The 22,936-nt window shown below is 43.9% G+C and overlaps 1 long non-coding RNA gene across 1 annotated transcript in view; it reads left to right on the top strand.

Annotated features, from left to right (window-relative positions):
* Nucleotides 1-20,974, top strand: part of LOC104855116 — a 256,124-nt gene extending 235,150 nt beyond the window's left edge. The window contains exons 10-11 of the long non-coding RNA XR_004518378.1: nucleotides 13,574-13,744; nucleotides 20,008-20,974. This is a non-coding gene — a long non-coding RNA (uncharacterized LOC104855116). The remainder of the gene's footprint in view (nucleotides 1-13,573; nucleotides 13,745-20,007) is intronic.
* Nucleotides 20,975-22,936: the final 1,962 nt, after the last annotated feature.

The following is a 22,936-nucleotide window of genomic DNA, read 5'->3' as shown; positions in this document are numbered from 1 at the left end:
CCTGTTTATGTACCTTGATCCCAAATGGATCATTTCCAATTTGCAGGGTGGCCATTTTGGGCTCATCCAACTTTTGACTTGGTGAATCCAAAGGAACCCACCTCATAATAGGTCATTTCAGATACATGAAACATATGTACCCATGGCCAAGTGAGCGGCCTCTATTAGGGCCCAGTAACCTATCAGGAGTAGTTTTTCCAACAGCTTATACTGTACTTCTCTGCTGTGCCTGGCATAGTCTTGCTCCAAAATCTGAGGGCTGCATTACGATTCTTTCACTGCAGCTTGCACAATGTGTCTTTTATCTTCAGGGCACATTCAGCCACACCCTGATCGGTGGCAGTCCCTGAATCTTTTTAAAATTTATTTTATTTTATTTTTTGGTATGAGGGATCCAACTCAGGTCTTTGCTGAGCGACATGCCTGGCCCCATCCCTGAATCTTGATAGCGTTCATCTTCCACTCTGCAGGGTGCGTGTGTTTCCCCAAGGTCTCCCATATTTAGCTAACTCTTGCTCATTCTCTGTGATCAGCATGATGCCATCAGTAGAATCAATGTGATGTTTTGTGGGATTTCTACAGAGTGCAGATCTCTGTGGACTATATTTTTTTGTTGGTTCGGTTGGTTTGGTTTTGGTTTTTCGAGACAGGATCTTACTCTGCAGTTCAGGCTGGACTTGAACTCACTGTGTATCCCAGGCTGGCCTTGAACTTGCCGCAATCCTCCTGCCTCAGCCTTCTGAGTCCTGGGATTACAGACATGTGCTGCCACACCAGGCCGTGTGGACTATATCCTAAGAGAGCAGGGCAGCTGAAATAGAATGGAGCGAAAGCTGTAAATAAATGTGTCAGGTTTTTGATAAAGCGAAATGCTTTGCATTCTTCTTAAATCAGGATGGCAGAGAACACATTCAGCCAACCCATGGCCACACACTTTCTGTGTACACTGGGCTACACTAATCTACTCCAGCAGAAGGTCCACATCCAGCACCACAGCTGTGGTCAGGACAACTGCTTGGCAGAGCCTGTGGAGACTGGGCTCTGTAGGGACCTGACTGGCAGATTCCATGAAGATAGAAGGGCAACCTCCTCCTGCAGATGTTGTCTGGCCTGGGAGGACAGCTCCCACTGAAGTTCTTGGTGGAGCTGGTACCCCTGAGGGCCACACTTTGGTTAATGGCAGGTCTGGACCCTGGCCTAGAGAACTTGATCCCTGGCCTTATGTAATGTATCCACTACAACCGCCTTACTTAGTTTCTTTGTTCCTTCCTCAACTGCCTTTCAGAGCAATTCAGGCATTTTTATTTTGTTTTTTAAAATTTTATTTTATAAATGTATCTCATTTTTTGTCCATATCCACGAACTTTCTATAGTATAAATTTGATCTGTTTTCTTAGTTTTAAGTAATCTCTTTTCAAAAAGCTTTTTTGTGGGCTGGGGATTTAGCTCAGTGGTTCCACTGCCTACCTTGAAAGCACAAGGTCCCGAGTTCGATACCCGGTACCCCAAAAAAACAAAAAAAATTTTTATTAGTATGTGTTTGCAGTACATAATGATTACGTTCATTGGGGGAGTTGGTGCATGTGCGTAACACATCTTACTTCTTTTTTCATCCCTTTCTCCTCCCCTTCCCACCTCCCTTCAGCTCTGGGTCCCCCCTCCTTTTTGCAGAAGATCAATCTCCTTCTTTCCTATTATCGATTTTTCATTTTGCTCTTGAATTTATTTATATTTTGAGTTTCTCTCTGGACCATCAGTTTCTTTAGGCTTCTAGGAGCTACTAGGTTTCCTGTTGATTGCTGTGGAACGAATTTCCCTAAAACCCGATGGCTTAAAGCTGCAAACATACTATTGCATGGTTTCTACAAGGCAGATTAGGAGCTGTGTAGCTGGATGGTCACATCTTCCAGTCAGGCCCAGGTGGATCCTTGAGAGTGACTGCGGCCCCTGGCTTTGACTGGGGCTGGAGGATCCCTTTGCAAGAAGGATGACTTACATGGCTGGCAGTGCCGGCAGCTCGGGAACCTCAGTCTTCCTCCACATGGCCTCTCAGCCTCCTGGACCTCTCTTCTCCATGTGACTTCTCCAGCAAGACAGCCTAGGCTTCTTAGGGTAGAGAGAGACACCCACAGGCACACAGAGACAGACAGACAGACACTAAGACCTAAACCAATCTAATCGTGGAGACATTGCAGTAGCTCTCCAATATTCTAAGCATTGGAAGTGAGTCTAGAAGTCCAGCCTGCACCCAGCAGCAGGGTTTTTCAAGGACCCGAGTGTCAGGGTGCAGCAGTCATTGCGGTACAGAATCCTTGAGGCTGTCTGCCATAGCTGCCGGACCAGTCAGTTTACCTAGACTCCTAGCATCTTCAGCAGGATGCTAAATCTCACAAAAAGGTGCTCCAGGCATTGAATTCTTGTTCGTTCAGCTCTAAAACCTCGTCTGGGGGCTGTCTCTGCCAGCTGTGAGGTACAGAGCCCCTCATAGGGTATTAGGGGTCATCCCCTAAAGTACTGCAAAGCTCAGAACATCCACCCAGTGTCCCATCCCACATTTCAGAGCCCAGGTTTCCCAACCAGAGACTTGGCTTTAGTGAAACAGATTGGCTCAGGCTCAGGGGCTGATTCTTTTAGAGCTTAACGTTTTCTTTTCTTTTCTTTTCTTTTCTTTTCTTTCTTTTCCTTCCTTCCTTCCTTCCTTCCTTCCTTCCTTCCTTCCTTTCTCTCTCTCTCTCTCTCTCTCTCTCCCTTTCTTTCTTTCTTTCTTTCTTTCTTTCTTTCTTTCTTTCTTTCTTTCTTTCTTTCTTTCTTTCTTTCTTTCTTTCTTTCTTTCCTTCTTTCCTTCTTTCCTTCTTTCCTCTTTCTTTGGTACCAGGGATCACACTTGGGAATTTGCACTTGCAAAGCAGGGGGAACCACTGAGCTAAATCCCTGGCCCATAATGCTCTTAGAACTTTGCAGTGCTAGCGATCAGATACTGCAGGTGATCCTCAGTTCTGCTAGCTCTTCGACTAAAGGTAAACTCCCTAAAAAGCCCTCTCACATTTACCATGTAAGTGTTTAATTATTTGTTAATAACTCTCATTTTTTACCCCCTCTAGAGAGCTTCAGGACAATTTAGCAGTAACCAGCAACTCTTCTTCTTTTAGACACTGCCTCCTCCAGTGTCTTCCAAATCTGGGCTTTGGACTCTCAGCACCCCACAGGCTGCCTCCCTGTGTCCAGTCTCCATCTCTCTCCTGTTCTCTCCAGCCATTCCTGTGATAGCTTGGGCTTCCTGAGAAGCAGGTGCCTGGACTTGTGTCCCCTTCCCATTTCCCATAATGTAGGAGAGGGAGGGAGCAGGCTCGGTCAGGGAGAGGCTTCAGGCTGCTCACAGAACTGAGCCTTGGACTGCTTTGGGAGCCGTGGATTGTGAAGAGGATCAGCTGGGAAGAGAGTTTCAGCAGGGCTGATGGAGTCCTGGAGCTGTAGTTAGAGGTGTCTTGATGAGGACCTTGCATACTCAGTCATTCCTGGGAGCAGCTCTAGAAAGTAAGCCCTGGACACCCATGTCATGGAAGGTTTAGAGGGTCTGTCAGTCACCTGCCCCAACCCAGCCCCTCAGAAGAGAGTATGCGATGTCCCACATTACCAAGTACCTGAGTTCAAGGCTCCTTCTGCCTTAGAAGGTCACCCAAATTCCCTTCCGGGGTTACCCTTCTCCTGCCATGGTGTCCCTGGGAGGAGGGCTGCTCTCAGGAATGAACAGTCACCCAGGATTTGCTGGTCAGGTTCAGAAAGCCAGGTGCACTGAGGTCCCGCAGCTGCCACATGGCTTCCTTGGGGTGGAGTCCCCAGCCAGAGCGCACACTGTGAACTGAGGGGCTTCCAGCTGTGTCCCTGCCCTGACTTGTGGCCCGAGCCCCCACAGTTGGAGTTGCTCCTTTGCCTAGAATACAGTCTTCTCTGGGCTTTCCTTTTTAAACTCTGTTCTCCACTCTCCTCCCCATCCTGCCTTTGTTTGCCAGGAATGAGATGATCACATCACAAATACTCCCGGATGAACTCTTTTTCTGGTCCTTTCTTCAATCCCAGGAATAGCTCTGGGTAGTAGGAATGTACTAGGGGTGCACAAAAGGACAGGGGCAGAGGGGATGACCCTGAAGGCAACTGATTTCATGTAAAATCAGTAGATTGCTCCCCACCCCCTCAGGAGAACATAACTGGTTGCAGGTCTCTGTCTGTAGCTTTGCCGGTCTGTACGTTCTCTAGGAAGGGATTTTTGTGTCTGTGAGGCAAGAAAACAACCTTTGCTGTCATGCCTGAGGGGGATCAAGAAAGGAATGGCATTAGGCAGTGTCTCTGTCCCCTTCAGCACACCCAGTAGTTATTGGACAGAGGAGAAGACGTACTGTGACCTCTTTGGGGTGAAAACCACACCAGCCCAAAGCTGTGGAGGAGAGCTTACCCCTCCTTCCTCTCCATCCCGCAGCTCTGCTGAGCACTGCTCTCTGTTCCTCCAAGGCAGCAGACAGCCATTCCCTCTCACAGATAGGCAGGCGGTCCTGGCTCACATCTAGCTGCAGGACAAAGCTGATGCCCGAAAAACCAGTCTGGGAAAGGCCTTTTACCAGGAGTTCTCATAAACCTTATAAGCAGAGGGGATGAGGATAGACATGTGGGTCTTAAAGTGACCCACGATCTCCAGGGTGTGAGACCCACTCACCCTGGGGGACCCCGGAGCAGGTGTAAGCATCTTTGGCCTCAGCTTCTAAATCTGATAACAGGTAGATAGGCATGGATAGATGATGGATGGATGGATGAATGGATGGATAGATAGTAGACAGATAGATACAATAGATAGATAAAGCTTTTCTCATAACATTGTTTTGAGATGCCTGAAAGCAAGATGTGAAAAAGGCTCAGGCTGGGTCTGGCATCTTAGGGTCTAAATGAAATCTGCTCTCGGTGTAGTATTTCTGTGGTGGGTATTGGAGCAGCAGAGATGTGCTGTCCCCAAACTCATGTGTCTGAAATGTCCCAACACCTCACTACTTTAAAAAAAAAAGAAATCCAAATGAAGTCAAAGGTAACCTCCATTCCACCAGGCTTTTAGGAAACCCAACCTAAGTTATTATTCCAGCTCCTGCACCTTTCAGCTTTCTCAGGGTGCCTAGACATTGGGGTGACCCTGGAGTTGACTGGGGCAGCAGCCCGAATGCCCCACCTCTGTGCCTCAAGTGTGCAAGACTCTTGGGCCCAGCTCCCAGGATTAGGATCTGCCTCCGCAAGCCCTGCCGTGAGGCTCTCTCTCCCTTGTTCCCACCCTGCAATTCCCCAGACCCCACACAATTCCAGGGATCTCCAGATCCAAGCTGGTCTCCTCTGCTGTACAAAACCCTATCTCTCCTCTCCCAAAACTAGGGCGGATCCTCAACCTTCAGCTCACCCTCCGTTCTCAGCATCTGTTTCTCGACTTGGTCAGAGCTTTTATGTTTGTTTGTTTGAGACAGAGTTTTACTATGTAGGGGCCTGAACTCACTGCATATCCCCGGCTGGCCTTCAAGTCATATCTTCCTGCTTCAGCCTCCAAAATGCTAGGATTAGAGGCATTTGCACCATGCCCAGCAGGTAAAGTCTTCATGAAGGACAGAAGGACAAGTCAGCTTCAGACAACTTCTGCTTTTAGCTCTGGATCCCAGACTTCCCCGGGGCAGGGAGGCAGTAAGAGAGAAATACACATCATTCCTTCACTCACTCATCCATCTTCTGTGTGCCAGCACTACTCTGGTCCCTGGACTTCACTGGTTCCCTCCCTACCCAGGCTCACTTCCCAGCGGGGAAGTTGGATAATAAGCGCATGAACAAACGCGCAAGGTGATTTTGCCTAGTGTGAAAGTGCTATAAAGAGAATAAGGTAATAGATTAGAGAATGGGGTGGAAGAGTTACCATTTGGTTGTACGGTTGAGCAAAGCCTCTTTAGGATGTGATATCTGAACTGATGCTCAGATGCCCGGACGCTGCTGTGCAGACATCTAAGCAGGAGTGGCCAGGCAGAGGGACAGCCCTTGCACTGGGAATGAGGTTGGCCTGTTCTGGAATCATGAGCAAGATGGTCATGCAAGAGGAGATAGGCGAAGCAAGCAGTCTGGGGCCAGATCATGACTGCTGGGTCACAGCAAGGAGCTTTGATTGATTGATTGATTGATTGAGACAGGGTCTCACTAGGCAGTGCAGACCTGTCCTTAACTCAGTGTGTAGCCCAGGCTGGCCTCAAACTCGCAGTGATCCTCCTGCCTCAGCCTGCCAAATGCTGGGATTACAGGCGTGCACCACCACACCTGACTAGATTTAATCCGCTGAGAATCCCTTAGAAAAGATTTGCAGCAGTGTAGTATGTAATCTGATTTACATTTCTAAAAGATAGTTTTGGCTGCCATAGAGAATGGTTTCTGTAGGGGCAAAAGTAGAAGCAGAAGCCCATTGTCACCATAATGTGGGGGAAACCGTGGTGCCTGCACTACCGTGGGACAATGCCACCGTCAACAATAACAACCAGTGTTGTAATTTTCCTATTTGTGCTGCTAGAGTACCTGCAATCAGAACTTTGCACTTGCCGGGCCGGCATGGTGCCACTGAGCTATATCCCCAGCCCTCATTAGTACATGTTTTTGACATATACCATTTACATTCACCGTGGGCATTCTCTACCTGTACGTGGGATATCATAAATATTGCTTCCTCTTCTCCTCCACCCCTCCTCCTCTCTCCTAGAACTCTTCCCATTTGCAAGAGATCTATTTCCTTGTTTCTTTTTATCCAGCCTCTGTTTTGCTTTTTGTGCTTTGCCTTGCTCAAATGAGAGTGAAAGATACCATATAGTTTTTTACCTTGTGTGTCACTTATTTCACTCAATATTATATTATTTGAATTCTTGATGATTGCCGTTCTTACGGATATACGATGAATTCTTAGTGTTGTTTTAATTTGCTTTTCTCTAATGGCCAAAGATGTTGAACATTTTTTCATATATTTGTTCACCCTTTGTACTCCTTGTTCTGAGACACGTCAATCTATTTTACTTGCCCATTTCTTGACTGGATCTTTTATTTTGGGTGATCTATTTTTTTTAGTTCTTTATATATTTTAAATATTAGTTCTTTGCCCAAGAAATAGCTGGCATTTTTTTTAACCCATTCTGTAGATTGTGTCTTCACTCACATCTTATGAAAGGAGTACGTCTATTGTCCCATTTTGCAGATGACAACAACATCTGGGAAATGAAGCAGATTTCTCAAAGTTTCATGCTAGAGCGAGTGGCAGAGCCAACGCTAAGACTCAGGCTGCATGAGTTCGAGCTGCGTCCCTGATTACCTTGTCTCTTCCCGTCCCAGTGGTTGGTTTTTTCAGACTTGGCTAACCCAGTTTGAGGAGAAGGGTGTGGAGCTATGTGAGTATAGGCTGCAAGTGCATTCTCTGCACCTCGGAGAAGCAGACAGCATGCAAACTCAAGTTCAAATGCAAATGAGCATCTATTTGATTTCTGAGTCAATCAGGCATTTTCTGTGACAGATCCATGGCTCCTCAAGTAAGACTGGATTTTTTTTTGGTACTAGGGATCGAACTTGTGCTTATGAGGCAGGCGGTGGAAACACTGAGCTAAATCTCTGGCCCAAGACTGGATTTTGATTGAATGTGGTATTGCTGTCACTCCAGATTTCTGCTTACCCATGTGGGTACCCTGGAGGCTGCATGGCACTGATATGCAGCCCAGCAATGGCTCCTGCCCCCCGCCACCTCTGCTCCAAGAACACAGGCCTGGCATAGCTACTGAGCCAGTCCTGGCTGAGTGACTTTCTTTATTCTCATGTCTAGCCTTTGTTAATAACACTTGGCTACCACACACACACACACACACACACACACACACACACGCAGTACAGTTAGGATGTCCAGGAAAATGTGACTTCTGTATAGGAAGCTGAAAATTCAAAAAATTGCCACCTGGATTTTATGTCTTCGTATACAGTAAGACAGCCTCTCACCCTCTCAAGACAGCACATTTGGGGGCAGCTTGGCAGAGCCCAGCAGCAGCTTGCTTCCTCTCCAGACTTTGTAATCCCAGACGCAGAGTCCAGCTGTGCAGCTTATGTAGAGCAGAAGATCAGCGAGTACAGGAAGAACCGCAGGCTGTGCCTGCCTAGTTCTCTGACTGCCTGCTCACGGGCTGGCACATTTGTGTGCCATTCTCTGCATAGATAGCCCTGCCACTGTTTCATGTATTTTGGAACGGCTGAGAGGGCAGGCAAATAAAGATAGTAAGTTGCGGCTCCCGTTAAGTGCTAGCCATTGCTACAACTGAATTGGTAAAATCCTTCGTGTCTTCTCTGCTGCTTATCTTCTTGATGCCTGGAAAGGTGCTGGGTACACAATACACAGCAGGTATTTATTAAATAGAAGGGCTTAGGAGTTAGCTCAATGGGAAGATACTTGCTTAACACGAGTAAGGCCTTGGCTTCAATGCCCAGAACTGCACTTCCTTTACCCTCTCATCTCAACTCTGTGTCATCACACCTCCCAAATGACCGACTTACACGGAAACTCTTACTTCCAGGCCTGCTTCTGGGGAGTCTAGACTCAGTCAGGGACTGCTCATAAGCCAGAGGTTAGGGTTGCGTTTGGACTCACTAGATGAGGTGTGCATAACGTATGCTTTGTAAAACTGTGCCCCAATCTATGTGAATGTATCAAGTGAGAAGGAGGAACAAGTACAACTACTTTTTGACAGATATTTTATCCAGGCTACATTTTTCCCACAAAAGTAACAATTTGAAAATATTTTCCAGAAAAACTATTTTTGAACTAAACCTACATAGTTTCCAAAAGTAGTGGTTCTTTCCAACAAAAACAAATAATAGGAGACAAAAGTTTTATTGGGCTAATGTCTCCCAGTAAAGAAAAGTAATATGCTTAGGATCAAGCAGAAAAGTTCATTATAAATGCAAATAAGTACTTTGAGATATTTTAAGGAGATAATGACCGACTATAACTATCATCATTGGCCATGTTCAATAATTCCAAAATCCTCACGATTTTATCATTGTGCTCTCATTTACTCCAATCCATTGTCTCCTCCTGCAAAAACAGTCCAGGAAATAAAACAACAGCAAAAACAACCTGAATGGGTGTGTTAATCTAGATATTCTGTTTATTTTCTACTTCATCGCTTCAGAGATTCCAACATTAGTATAGTTTCTTTTAAGGTACTCCTACCTGGTGTGTGTTTGGTAGTGCTGGGGATTTAATTGAAGAATCCAGGGTTTCACACTGAGCTACATCCCTAGCCCTTTTCATTTTTTTTATTTTGACACAGGTTTCACTAAGTTGCTAAGTTGCCCAGGCTGGACTTGAACTTACTATCCTCCTGCCCCAGCCTCTCAGAGTGCTGGAATTATAGGCTTCCACCACCCTGCCCCGCTCTCTGCCTGCTTATTTGACATTCAGACTTAGTTTTCAGAAGTTAGTAGACTGCTTACTGATGTGATATATTGGTTGCCATAGAAATCTAATTGTTCAGCTTTCTAGGTGCTATAAATATAGCAGTGAGCAAAAAAGACCAGGACCTTACCTTCATGGAGCTTATAAACTACTAAGAAGTTTAAGCCACAAAAAGACAAATAATTATAAAATACATATGCTATGATAGAAGAGGACATGTTTGGAGAGAGAAAGGAAGAAAGTACTTATTTGGGTGGGAATTACCAAGTGGAGATTGTGTTCAGCTGGGAGTACCAGAAACCTGATGAACCGTAGCCTAAATAACTTAGAGTCTCTTTCCTTTCCTCGGGATTTGAGAAGACTAGATGTTAGCAGAGCAGAGTTATTATGGAGGCTCTTCAATGCCATCCGAGCTCCATGTCCTTCTAACTTTCTAACCTTCTGTCGTCAGAATATGACCCTTTACCTCGTACCTAGAGCTCCATTCATCTTGTCAGAGGCAATGCAGAAAGACTAAATGCCAATAACTGGTTTTGCTGTTAAATTGATCTCCACCTTAGGGAAATTTTCCAGAAGTGCAACCTTAACAACTTGTCTTCACTCTTTGAAGTTTTGTTGTTTGTTTGGTAGTGAGGATTGAACCTGGGGCTTGTGCATGCGCAAGTAACACTCTGCACTGAGCTGCCCCTCCAGCACTGCCTCCTATCAGTTCTGATACAGATCTCACTAAATTTCCCAGGCTGGCCTCAGACTTGTGATCCCCCTGCCTCAGCCTCCCCAGCAGTTGGGATGACAGCTGAGCACCACTTCATCCAGCCTGGGCCGTGTTACGTGGCTATCTCCCGTTCCAAGAGAGGCTAGGAAGTATAATATTTTCTAGGAACGTCTCCTCTGCCAACGTGATCAAAACAATATTAGCAAAAAAGAGTTGAAAACAAACCCAGGGTAGGCAACTCTGTTGTAAAGGAAAGCACCTCTGAGGAAGTGACGTCGAAACTAAGACCCCAAAACAAAGAATGATTCACACGAAGAGCAATGGGCAAAGCACTGGAGCAGCAGGATATGGAGAGGAAAGGAGAGGAGGGTGTGTGTAGCTTCGCAGTGCTGTCTTCCCACACGAAGCAACCCAGGACTAATCTAGCCCCTGCCGGCTTTTCATCGGCTGGTACAAGGACTGTGGTCAAATACCGAAAGAATGCCGAGTAAGGGTATTAAGTGACTGTTCTCAGCAAGAGAACATTAAATATCAGCCCTCTTCCGTGCGTCACCCCTTCCCACATCTCTTCAGTTTTGAGCTCTTAGTACTTTTTCCACTGGACGTATGAAATGGTGGTCTTTCTTCCTGCCAAACTTCTTGTCAGCTTTGTTCTGGACACTGGAAAGAAGAAATCCTGTTTCCTGTCCTTTGTTTCCTGCTGGTAGGCTCTGATTCCATGCCTTCCTTGGTCTCAAAGTGTCTATTTCCACCACAGGCTCCAGGGTCTGTAACAAGCTCCTGATTGCTTTTCTCTTCCATAGTTACTAGTCAGTCTCATTCAATTATCAGAGAGGGGAATGATTTCTCTCTGTCCTGTGGGATTTTTTCCTCCTTCCATCACTTTCTTTCAATTGTCTTCCCTGTGTTCATTTCCCAGGCTCTTCTGTGCAAAGACAGGAAGAAATGAGCAGGTGTTGGGGCCCTGGCTCTCCTGGGACACATAGTAGAGCAGCATTGGTATTGGACCAGGAATGATGTCATAAAATCACTGGCAACAAATCCAACACAAGGAGAACTCCAGGGTTTATATCCTGAGTGTGAGGACAGATCTGTTGCTATGGCCAGGACGAGGAGTAAAGTGTGCTCCTTTAAGAGAACATATTCTGAGATCACATAATTTCTCCTGCTTCTGGGCTGGCAGATTTTATGCAGTTCATGTGATCACATTAAGCTTTTGGAATTTTATCTTAAAAAGAAGATAACAGATCCTATCTATACAGGTTAATTTTATGTGTCAACTTGCTTGGGCTAAGGAATTGCCCAGTTAGTTGGTAAAATGCTATTTGTGGGTGTCTCTATGAAAATATTTCCAGAAGAGACTGGCATTGAAATCAGTAGACTGAGTAAAGAAGATTTGCTTCTGCCATTGTGAGGAGCCATCTTCTAATCCACTGAAGGTCTGTAAAGAACAAAAAGGTGCAGGAAGGGCATTTGCTATTTGCTGCAGCTAGGACCTCCAGCTCCTTCTGCCAGGACTTTGGCCCTCCTGGCTCCCAGGCCCTTGACCGCAGACTCGGCGTTACATCATCTCCCCTGCTCCTCAGACTTTTCAGACTCAGACTGAATTACACTGCTGGCTTTCCTGGTTCTGCCACATGTAGACTTCCTATCATGGGACGTCTCATCTTCCATAATCACATACGTTGTTTTCTAATAATTCCCTCTTAAGTATCGCTATTCTATTGGTTCTCTTTCTCAGGAGGATCCTAACTTATACATTACCTCATCAAGATGTTGTGAGGATTCAATAAAGTGTGTGCATGAAGTGCTGGTTATAGTGCCAAATAGTAAACTCTCAACAAATGATCATTAGTACTCTACACAACAGGATTTAGAGCATATGTTCGTTATTAAAGTATTTTATAATTAGCCCAGAATGATGGTGCATGCCTGTCATCCCAGGACTTTGGGGAACTGAGGTAGGTAGGAGGATTGCGAATTTGAAATCTGAGCAACTTGGTTATTTAGCTAGACACTGTCCCACAGTGAAAAATAAAAATAGGTGGGGATGTGGTTCGATGCAAAGGCTCTGGTTTCATTCTCCAATACTGAAAAAAAAAACCCAAAAAACCAAAAAAATATATAGTTAATTATAATTAATTTTAAGTTAATTTTATAGTCATTCTGATTAGATGTATATTTATATAATTTATGTAATTTTTTTTTTTTTTTTGTACCGGGGATTGAACTCGGGTCCTTTCGAGGCAGGCCACCGAACCGCTGTATAGCTATATAAATTATATAATTTTCATATACTATACTCACTTATAATTAGTTGTAATTATATCTTCTACCAGCTCTAAGAAGAGAGTTTCTGGAATACCACTGTTCCTTCATAGGGAGCTGGCTTGGGACTGGCTGAGTGTAGAAGATTGGCATTAAATTGAGCACTTCTTTAATAAAGACTTGAAGTACTGATAAACAAAACTCCCAGAGGGAGGCCTCCTTGGAATGGATGATATTTCCCGAAGTGTTCTCTGTGCAGGTCAGTCCTAACTCTCCAGCCCTGCTGGAAAGTGCCTGAGGATGGAAGGAGGCTGCCCGCTCTGGATCCCTTCTAGGATGCCGACTGACAGATGACAGTTCCAGCTGGGAATACAGATTTAGGAGCTGTGTTTCTTGCTCCTGTGATGGCAGAGAGGAGATATGCCAGATGCTCGTCTGTTAGTGTTCGATACTGACTGTAATTTCAGAGCTTTCTTTCCCTATCCCACTAAATCATTAGCTTCTGAAACTTAACTGTAGAAGAAGAGGGGATTTGGGTGTGGCATTGTGTGTGCCCGTTACACATGCAGACTACATCTATATCTTTGCTGTATTGGTCAGGAGGGGACACGCTATGTTGAAGAACCAATAGCCATAAAATGTCAGTGGCTTAAAACAACAAAAGTTACTTTGCCCCTACTGCATGCTCCATGTCAGCTGTCACTGATAGGGAAAAGCGGGGACAGAGAACATGGCATTTCAGTTCCTGTAGTCAACTGTCCACATTCCAATAGCTCAAGAAGGCCTTGTAGCCCAATGACTTTAGGAAAGGTTTTCTTACCATTGCTATAGGTTGGAGGCTGACTGTCACCAGAGGCCCATTTGTTAAAAGGTTTAGAAATAGAGTTATCTAGGTAGTTGAAGGATGACTTCAGTTAATACCTGCTAGTTAAAACATCAGGGGCACACAAGACTTTTCAGCTGTTTTGAATGAAATGTGTAAGTGAAGCCTGCGGACATATCTTTATAACTAAGCAATTTTTTTTTTTTTTTGCCTGCCTACCACATACCTGGCACTGTACTAAGCACAGTTTACACATTGTCACATTTTACCACTCTCTTGAAAACAGGCAAGACCAGGAAGGCTCTGAGAGCTACAGTATTCTATCCAAGGTCACACATCCGGACCATCGCACTGCCAAAGCCTGATCTCAAGTTCACTTGAACCCAGAGGCCAAACTTGGAAGCAGAGAGGTGTGAATGAATGAGACGGACTCCGTGAAGAGAACACCGTAGCTCTGGTGGGAAATTCCAACTGGTTATATATATGCTGATTTGACTATGTGTGTTTGAGGAATAGGCACAATAATTCACCCAAAGAGGTGCAGAGGGTCTTATACCAACCAAATAGTTGTTTTAGTTCTGAAAATGATAAAACAACACGATGCTCCCAGTCCTCCATCGAAAGCATGCTGTCTGGATTGAGCTCTCCAAAGCTAACGCGCCATAGGAGAGCTATAGCTGGTACTTCAGTTGTTAGCCTAGGCTTCCCCTATCAAGTTTCTGGAAATTTCTCATAAACTCAAACCAGAGCACGACTGCCTAGAAGATGCAACACTTCTTTAGGAAGGGAAATAGTTATCCAGCATCCCGAGTTTGAGATCATCCCAAAGGTGTGTCAGGGTGTCTCTGTCTCTCTGTCTGTCTTTTTCCTATTTCTCCTTTTTTCTTTCTATTGTTCATCCCTTTTCTCCTCTTCCTCCTATGCCTTTCTTTTTCCTTCCTTTCTTCTTTCCTCTCCTCTTCTTCCTCTTTCTTTTCTCTTCTTTATTCCTTCCTCTCTCTCTGCTTTTTCTTCTTCCACCTCCTCCCCCTTCCCTCTTTCCCTTTGTCTCCCTCCTTCCCCTCCCCCTCAACCCTGGCTTCACACATGCTAGGCACATACTTTACCCCTGAGCTATAGCCCCAGGAAGGGGTTTCCTTTTTCTTTCTTCTTTTTTGGTTTAGGGTTTTTTTTGTCCCAGAGATTGAACTCAGGACCTTTTGCTTATGAGGCAGGTGGCAGAACCACTGAGCTAAATCCCGGCCCTTTTTCTGGTACCTGGGATTGAACTCAGGACCTTGTGCTTGAGAGGCAGACTGCAGCCCCACATGATCATCCCTCGGTCCAAGGCCCCTACATGATGTTGATTGATTCTACACTCATTTTTAAATACCTCCTCTGCTAGGCATGTGCTATATGGCAATCCCATAGTACACAAGACCTATGTCCTTCCCTCAAGGATCTTATAGTCTAGTCAGGGTTACAGGGCATGATATGGGCAGTGAGTTCATTTGCCATTTCATTTGGGGTGAAATCATATTCAATACATTTTTCAGTATGCCTTAGACTAAGCAAGCACTTCTAATTCAAGGCAATGGGGCACTGTGTAAGGAAGACTGTAGAACAGATACGGACACATAGATAATGAGTGATTAAATGATCCCATAACTCATTACCCCTAATATTTAACCTCACTGAGCGTCAATTCTCCCCTCTGTAAAATGGGGATAAGACTGGCACAGAAGAATTGTAAAGATTAAATGAGGAAATGCATTTAAAATATCCAGCATTATGCCCGGTTCACAGGAAGTGACTCAATGACTACTCGCTAGAATCATAATAAGGATGCCAGTTATGACAATAAAGAAGAATAATTGTCACAACAAACGGGGAAAGTAGAAAATAAAGGCTGGTGAGAGCAAAGAGTTCCACCAGAAAATCCATTTCCTCTGCAACAAGTCACTCTTCAAAATGCATATTTGAATGCACTTTCCAGCCCCATGAAAAAGAATTAGTCTTGAACTCTTCTTAAGTGTGTGCGTAAAGGGTGGAGCTGGCCAAAGGGAGGGTGGTTTAAGCTGAGCCCAAACTCTTTTCCTTTTTTTCTTGTCCTTCCCTTCCCTGACTTCTAGAACAATAAACATTGTTTAGAGAAAGAGTATTTACCCAAGGCCTGTTTCCATTTAAGATATTTCAGCAGGACAGTGAATAACCTTTTATCCTAATGAAGATTTTTCACTTTCTAGAACAAAGACGTCATTATTAAAATAAGTTCTTGAACCCCCGTAGAATGGTCACTACAGTTAACAAAAGGATCATTTACAATGACTCCGCAAGACTGGAAGCCATTATTAGATAGAACACTCTAACAGAAATCTTTTTTTAAAATCCAGTGCTGGAGATCCAACCCAGGGCTTCCTGCACACTGGGCAGCCGGTCTATCACTAAACTATATCCATAGCCCTTTTTATTTAGATATTATTTTGTCTTTTCTTTTGAGATACGATCTTGTTAAGTTTTCCACTTCTCCCCAACTGCCTTAGCTTCCTAAGCAGCTGGGATTATAAGTGTGCTCCAGTGTGCGTAGGCTATACCAGAGATCTTGATTCTGAGACTCAGGGCTCTCTGGTGGCAAGCAGTGAGAGGGACCCTGGTTCCCTTAAGCAGAGGAAGGAGTCCATTAGAAGACTATATGGTGCTGCTTACAGATCCTCAGGAAAAGCTGAAAAAAAAAAAGCCATAAAAGGGGGGAAAAAAACCAAACAGGTTTTGGAAAACACTGGAAGCAGCAAGCAGAAACTAATAGACTTTTGGAGTCACCCAAATATGACAGATCAGCTTCCTTTAATTTTACCTTCTGCCTCACTTTTCTCAAATTTAACTTCCTGGGAGAATCTGGTTGATCCTAAATGAAATCCGATGAGATGTGACTGGAATTGCAGTCAGCTAGAGGGTAACACAGCACCTTGACCTCCAGTCCTATGGGCCTTATCATGAGAGAGGGACAGCTTACTCAGGAGACCTAAGGGCGGCCACCAGAGAGGGACTGGACGCTGGGGAAGGTTCCAAGAGCCTACACTACATACGGCTTCTGGGGCAGAGGCGTAATAAAGGAATCCCTGAGGAAATGAATGAAGCACTTTGCTCCTGGAGCCGCAGTTAGTAGCAGAAGTAAAAGTTTGTTGTTGTTGTTTCTTTCTCCTTTTAACACTTATTGGGCTCAAACCTAGGGTCTTATGCATGCTAGGCAAGTGCTGTGTCCCTCAGCGAAAATCCAGGCCAGAAGCAAATATTTCTGACTCCTACCAGTCAAATGGGAATTTTTTCCTTCTTCTTTCTGGCTTGCTGAGAGCAATGGTTCAGAAACCTGGCAGTACACCAGAATTACCTGTGGAGCTTGTTAAAAATAGAAGACCTGGGTTTGGCATGGGGTTGGGGCATTTGTATTTTTAATGTACTTCTCATCTGTTTATAAGAACTTGGAAGCCCACTACACCAAAATTCCATACTGTCTGACATAAAGAAAAATATAGTGCACTTAAAAAGGGAATAAGGTACTTTTAGGAAAATGATTTGGGTTTGAAGATAAAATGTTTTGAGGTCCAATGTGTTAGTGTCTTCATGGCTTTGGGATTTAGAAAATACAGGACAGGGAGAGCTCTCGTCCTATTTATGGCAGATCAGGGAGGTTAGACTGTTATACTAGGATGCATCTTCCCTTCAGCCCTGCAAGGAGCTCAGCTGGGGCCTCCCTGGGGCAGTCCTTGCCATCTACAGTGCTGAAAGGCAAGGATCAGTTTCTACCAGCAGTTTACCCAAGTGTTAAGATCTGGAACACAAAAAAGGGTTGGGAAATAGGCCTGAGCTGGCACAGGTGGGACAGGGATCTGTTACTTTTTTCTTTTTGTCTCATCACGATGGATAAGACAGGCTAATAGATGTCTCTTAACCAACTTGGAAGATGAAAGAGGAGAATGATATTTCTCTTCCGGGAGCTGAAAGTCTCTGCTCTTTACCTGGCTACTTCTATCCATACTTAGGCCCTTGACTGAATTTCTCCTCAGAAAAGCCTGCCTGATGACCCAGTCTAAAGTAGGGTCCCACTGTTCTCCCTTGTGGTCACAGTTCCTTCCCATGGCCAGCTTCATGAGTGTGCAACTCATGTGATATTGCCATTACACAGGGCACACAGGAGGATTTCATGCTTGATTTAGTGCTCTGCTCTCATCGTCTTGAAAACGTTAAATTTTTGAACCAGAGTCCCTCCATTTCATTTTGCACTGGATCTTGGAGGTTAATACGACTTGTCCCATTTCCCTTCCTTGAACTTAGCACCATTTATTTGCCGTGATCCTAACATCTAGCCCCATGGCTGCCAGTGTCGCAAAGGCTTGATAAATATTGTCTGATCATTTGAAATTAAGGTTATTTGGCTATTTTGACTTATAGGAAACAAATTCATATAATTCAACATGAAATTCTGGATATTAACAGAATAACAGGAAGAAGGAAGATACTTCAGAAACGGCGAGTTGTTGCTCACTATCTACAGACCTACTTCTTCTCTAATAAAATCCTAATTATGACCAAGTTTCTGTGCCTTCCTCAGGGACTCAAGGGAGGTGGTCCCATTTCCAATTTCAGGGTCGATCATGTGCAGCCTACATTTTCTCTTTTGTAAGAATATTCTTTCTTTTTCTTGACATTGTCAGGTTTGAATGGAGCTACTACAATCATCTCTATATCATCCTGACAGTTCAACCAACAGAAAATAGAGTAGATCCAAGAAAATTGCAGGAAAGCAATATCTGGATCTATTGTGGACAGACCTGCTCTACCACTGAGATTTCTATTATATGAGATAATAAAGTTTCTGTGTTATTTGTTCTGGTTTTATATTGGTGTGAGGCAGTTACCCTGAAGTGAAGTAGCTTAAAATAGCAACTATTGTATTATATTTCACAATTCTGTAAGTCACGAAACTAAGCAGAGCTATGCTAGCTGATTCTGTGTAGCACCGACTGGGATCATTTTCTGATATTTAGGTGGCCAATGGACTGTTCTTTCAAGTCCAAGATGGGCGCCTCTACCCATTTGGCACCTTGGCGATGATGGCAGGAAGTGAAGGGTTAGGAGAGGACGCACACAGTCTCTTCACCATGACCATTTTCTCTTGTTACACGGGGTGCAAGGTTACCAGAGAGAATGTTTCAAGAGGCAAGATGTAGAAGCTATCAGACTCTTATCTTTTGGGTCAAAGCAATTATAAAACCCACTCGGCTTCAGGAGGAGAAGACGTAGAATCTTACCTTGATGAGAAAAGTTTAAAAGAGTCCATGGCTATCTTCAGTCCCCCTATTACATAGGTCAGTTGAACACAGGTTTTCTGTTATTTACAGGGATAAAGACCCAAATTAATTAAAATAAATTGAATGTTCTCCCAAGCCTGGAAAGGTGTTGCTTCCTATTCCTTTAACACAAAGGTCTGTAAACTCTCTCTGCAAAGGCCCAGAGAGTAAATATTTTAGGCCTAATAGACTACCAAGTCTCTGTTGCAAGTGCTCAACTCTGCCGATGTGACATATAATCAGCCATGGAAAATATATAAATGAATAGACATAGCTATATTCCCATAAAGTTTTTATTTATCATCACTAAACTTTGAACTTCACATAATTACCCTGTGTCACAAAATATCATTATTGTTTGATTTTGTTTTTCAGCCATTTAAAAATATAAAAGCTATTCTCAGCTTGTGGGCTGTCCAAGAAGAGAATCCAGCCTGGATTAGGTCCCCAGGCTGTATTTTACTAACTTCTCCTGTGGCATAACATTCTTGTTCTAGGCTCAGGGCATTTGCACATGTTGGCTTTCTGCACTTCTCTCTTTGGTCCTCACCGCACTTTTTACCTTCTCCCGCTTGGGTTTTAGATCAAGTATTATCTCAGAGCAGCTTTCTTTGATAACTCCATTTAAATACTGTACCTCTGAAGTATATTACCTCCTTATATTTTCTTGATGGCACTAATCACCGTCCAATTGTTTTATGTTTACAGTACTGGGGATTGCACTGAAGGCTTCTGCATTAAGCAACATCCCAAGCCCTTTTTTATTTTTATTTTGAGACGGACTCTTTTTTTTTTTTTTTTCTGGTACCAGGGATCAAACTCAGGACCTTGCATTTGCCAGGCAGGTGCCGGTACCACTGAGGTAAATCCCCAGCCCTTTGAGACAGAATCTTGCTAAGTCATTGAGAATGACCTCAAACTTGTGATCCTCTTGCCTCAGCTACCCAGAGTACTGGGATTACAGACATGTGTCATCATGCCTATCTCACTATATGAACATTTTATTGTTTATTTGTTCACATATTTGTCACTGCCTCGTCTCTACCTTCCCTAGAGTCTCATCTGAATGAAAAGGGGATTTTGCCCCTTTTATTCACCTCTGTAAATCCTTTAGCTAGCACAGTGACTGGAATGTAATACACAACTAAACAATTGTTGAATCTATAATGGTTACAACTCCGTTCTCCGAGGCTTGACAAGAACATAAAAGGCTAGTCAGTTTATACTTACTAGACAAGAGAGAGAGAATAAGAGCAGAAGACGTAGATGGAGCCATTCCCTATACTCAGAGAAGCTTTGGTCCCTTTGTTATTTTCCCAGGTTTTGGGAGAAACCAGAGGAAAACTTTTCTACTTACATAATTCTGAAGATGACTCTTTTCCTCTCTTGGCAGCTATGAATGGATTTCCTTGCCTGTCTGGAAGCAGGAGAAGTTGGAACCAGCCGTATCTGAGGAGGGAGTATGTCACTGTGGGTTTGTGAAATGTTGGGAATCTGGAAGCTGGCTTAGACCTCTAAGTTATGTTTTAACAGGAACTTCCAGGATCCCTGCAGGGAAAAGCAAAGGTCCTGGGTGACACAGCAACAATAGAACAAAATTGAAGAAAAAAACAAAACCCAAAACAAAAAAACAAACATCAGGCTAAACCTGTCATCAAAGGGAGGGAGGAAAAAGCAGCAGTAAGTTCAGGACCAGAAGGCTCAAGCTTGAACAGAGTATACCTACTGGTGGTGTTGGGTGGGGGCCAGCGCCCAAGAATATGGTATCATGCTTTCCAAGCCCAGGGACAGAAGTGGCTTCCATCCAGTCCTGCCTGTATTTATTCCAACAAACAAATTGGCAGGATAGAAAGAACCCCTGTAGGGGATAAGGATAAACAGGGAATGTCTACGGGAAGCAAAAAGATGCTCTGCATAGGTTCAGTTGAGCAAGTCAGGCTAGGAACTGAGCCCTGGCAGAGAGAGAGCACAAAATAGAAACAGAGAATGCAACTGACTTGAAAATGCTGAGCGTAGTGTGGAATGCACAGTAGGAGAACTGAGCATAACTGTGGCCTTAGACAGTTGATTACCTGTTGATGGATGAGCCAGAAAGAGTAGAGATGAAATTACGCTTCTCATCCGGACTTTTTGATTAGAAGTGGTAAGAAAGGTAATACAACCTTACCAAAGTTTAAAAAGAGAATTTTAGTTTAAAAAGGATGACAGAAGAGACCAAAATGGTGAGGTAGAGATCAATGCAAAACACAGCCTCTCCAGGACCTGGAATTGAGACACCTGGAAAATAACAACTTGGTAAAGCGGAAAAAAAAAAGTAGAACTCTGGGAATTGGGAAGGAGCTGATAGGAAAACCAGAAAATACATAGAAGATGGAAAACAGAGGAAGGAATGAAGCAGTCTGGAAATCTCACCCTGCCTCCTGGGAAGGAGGACCTGTCCCCTCTGACACAAGATAATCCTAGAGAAGGTCCGCAGCTCCAAGGAGAAACAATAAACCGGGCCAGCAGCACTAATCCCATGGTAAGCCTACGGCTGTTACAACAGTGCAAAAACAGTGTTGTGTGTTACTCTGAAAGTGACACCTTCTTCTAGGCAGGCTAGAGGTGGAGGAGAAGTTCAGTGCAGCATCCACCATATTTGAGAGAGTTGACTCAGGAGCCATTTTGGGAGAGGCTTAGCTGTTTAAGACTGAACCAGTGAACAATTACAGAACACTACTCCACAGTTTTGGTGGCTCCCTACCACAGGACCGAGTGGGAAGCAGCCACAACAGGCAGCTGCAGAAAGGAGGTGCGATTCCCTGAGAAGTGTAAGCTCAGGCTAGGAAGGAGAGGGCCCCAACCTCTGGGGTAAGAAACAAGGCACGTCACGTGTGACTTTAAGAGGGAGCTGGGTCTGGAAGAGCTGACATGAAATCCAGCAAGCTGCTTGACAGCTCCCACCCGACCTCACTGCCTATGTCAGCACAGAATTCAGGGGCCGATTTGCTTTCCTCACCTGTCAGCATGAGCAAGGCTGTGGCTCACTCGGACAGTTGCCACACCCTGGGGTATACGGACAGAGGGCCCACTGGGATGGGGGCCACCTCACAAACGCATAGGCCATAAAGCTAAGAAGAGAAAACCATGACTACAGGTGCACTGAGGGACACAGAAAGTGGGAGTTAGCAGAGTGACAATAGCCATAGGGAGGACAGAATTAATTGAACATGACCAGTGGGAAAGGTAACAGAATTCTGCATTCACACACAAAAACGTGGATGTGGGAACAAAATGGGCTTTACTTACTATCCCTCCCACATATTGCTGGATCCTTATTTCAAAATCAGATAAGGACCCAATTAAAAAAGAACTATAAGCCAATCTCTTTAATGAACATAAAAATCCTCAGTAAGATACTGGCAAACAATGCAACAAATCATCATAAAAAAAAATAAATAAATAAATTGTACATCACTGCCAAGTAGGCTTCATCCTAGGGATGCAAGGATGGTTCAACATCCTTGCAAATCAATAAAGTAATACATCATATAAACAGAAGGAAGGACAAATATCACGTCACTTCAATAGACACAGAAAATGCCTCTGACAAAATCCAACATCCATCCATGATTAAAAAAACAAAAGGGCTGGGGATTTAGCTGAGTGGTTCTGCGCCTGCTTTGCAAGCTCAGGGACTTGAGTTTGATACCCAGTACCAAACAAACAAACAAACTTAAAATAGGTGTAAAAGGACCTTATCTCAATCTGATAAAAACTATGGCAAGCCTATCACCATATCTATCAATTGGGAGAAAGCTTTTCCTCTAAAATTAAGATGACAAGGATGTCCACTATCAGCGCTCCTGTTCAATATAGTACTCAAAATATTATCAAGCAAGAGAAGGAAGTAAAAGGAACATATATAAGAAAGGAACAAGTCAAATATGATTATTTGCTGATCATATGATCCTCTACATAGAAGACCAAAAAAATTCCACCTAAAACTCCTACAATTAATAACCAAATTCAGTAATGTAGCAGGATGAAATCAATACACAAAAATCAATAGTGTTCTTGTACACCAGTAACGAACTTACCAAGAAAAATTAGGAAAAAAAATATCATTCACAGTGGCATCAAGAAAAACTAAATGCTTAGGAATTAACCTAACGAAGGAAGTGAAAAACATCTGTAAGAAAAACAACAGTAGTCTGAAAAAGTAGCTTGAAGAGGTCATTAGAAAATATATATCCCCTCTGCCTGGATAGGTAGAACCAATATTGTCAAAATGGCCATATTTTCAAAACTGACATAGATTTAATGCAACCCCAATCAAAATG

This window comes from Fukomys damarensis, unplaced genomic scaffold (genome assembly GCF_012274545.1).
Source record: "Fukomys damarensis isolate Sample0158 unplaced genomic scaffold, DMR_v1.0_HiC HiC_scaffold_3, whole genome shotgun sequence".
NCBI lineage: Eukaryota > Metazoa > Chordata > Mammalia > Rodentia > Bathyergidae > Fukomys > Fukomys damarensis.
The sequence above is the reverse complement of the archived record's forward strand: the minus strand, read 5'-3'. Positions and strand labels throughout refer to the sequence as shown.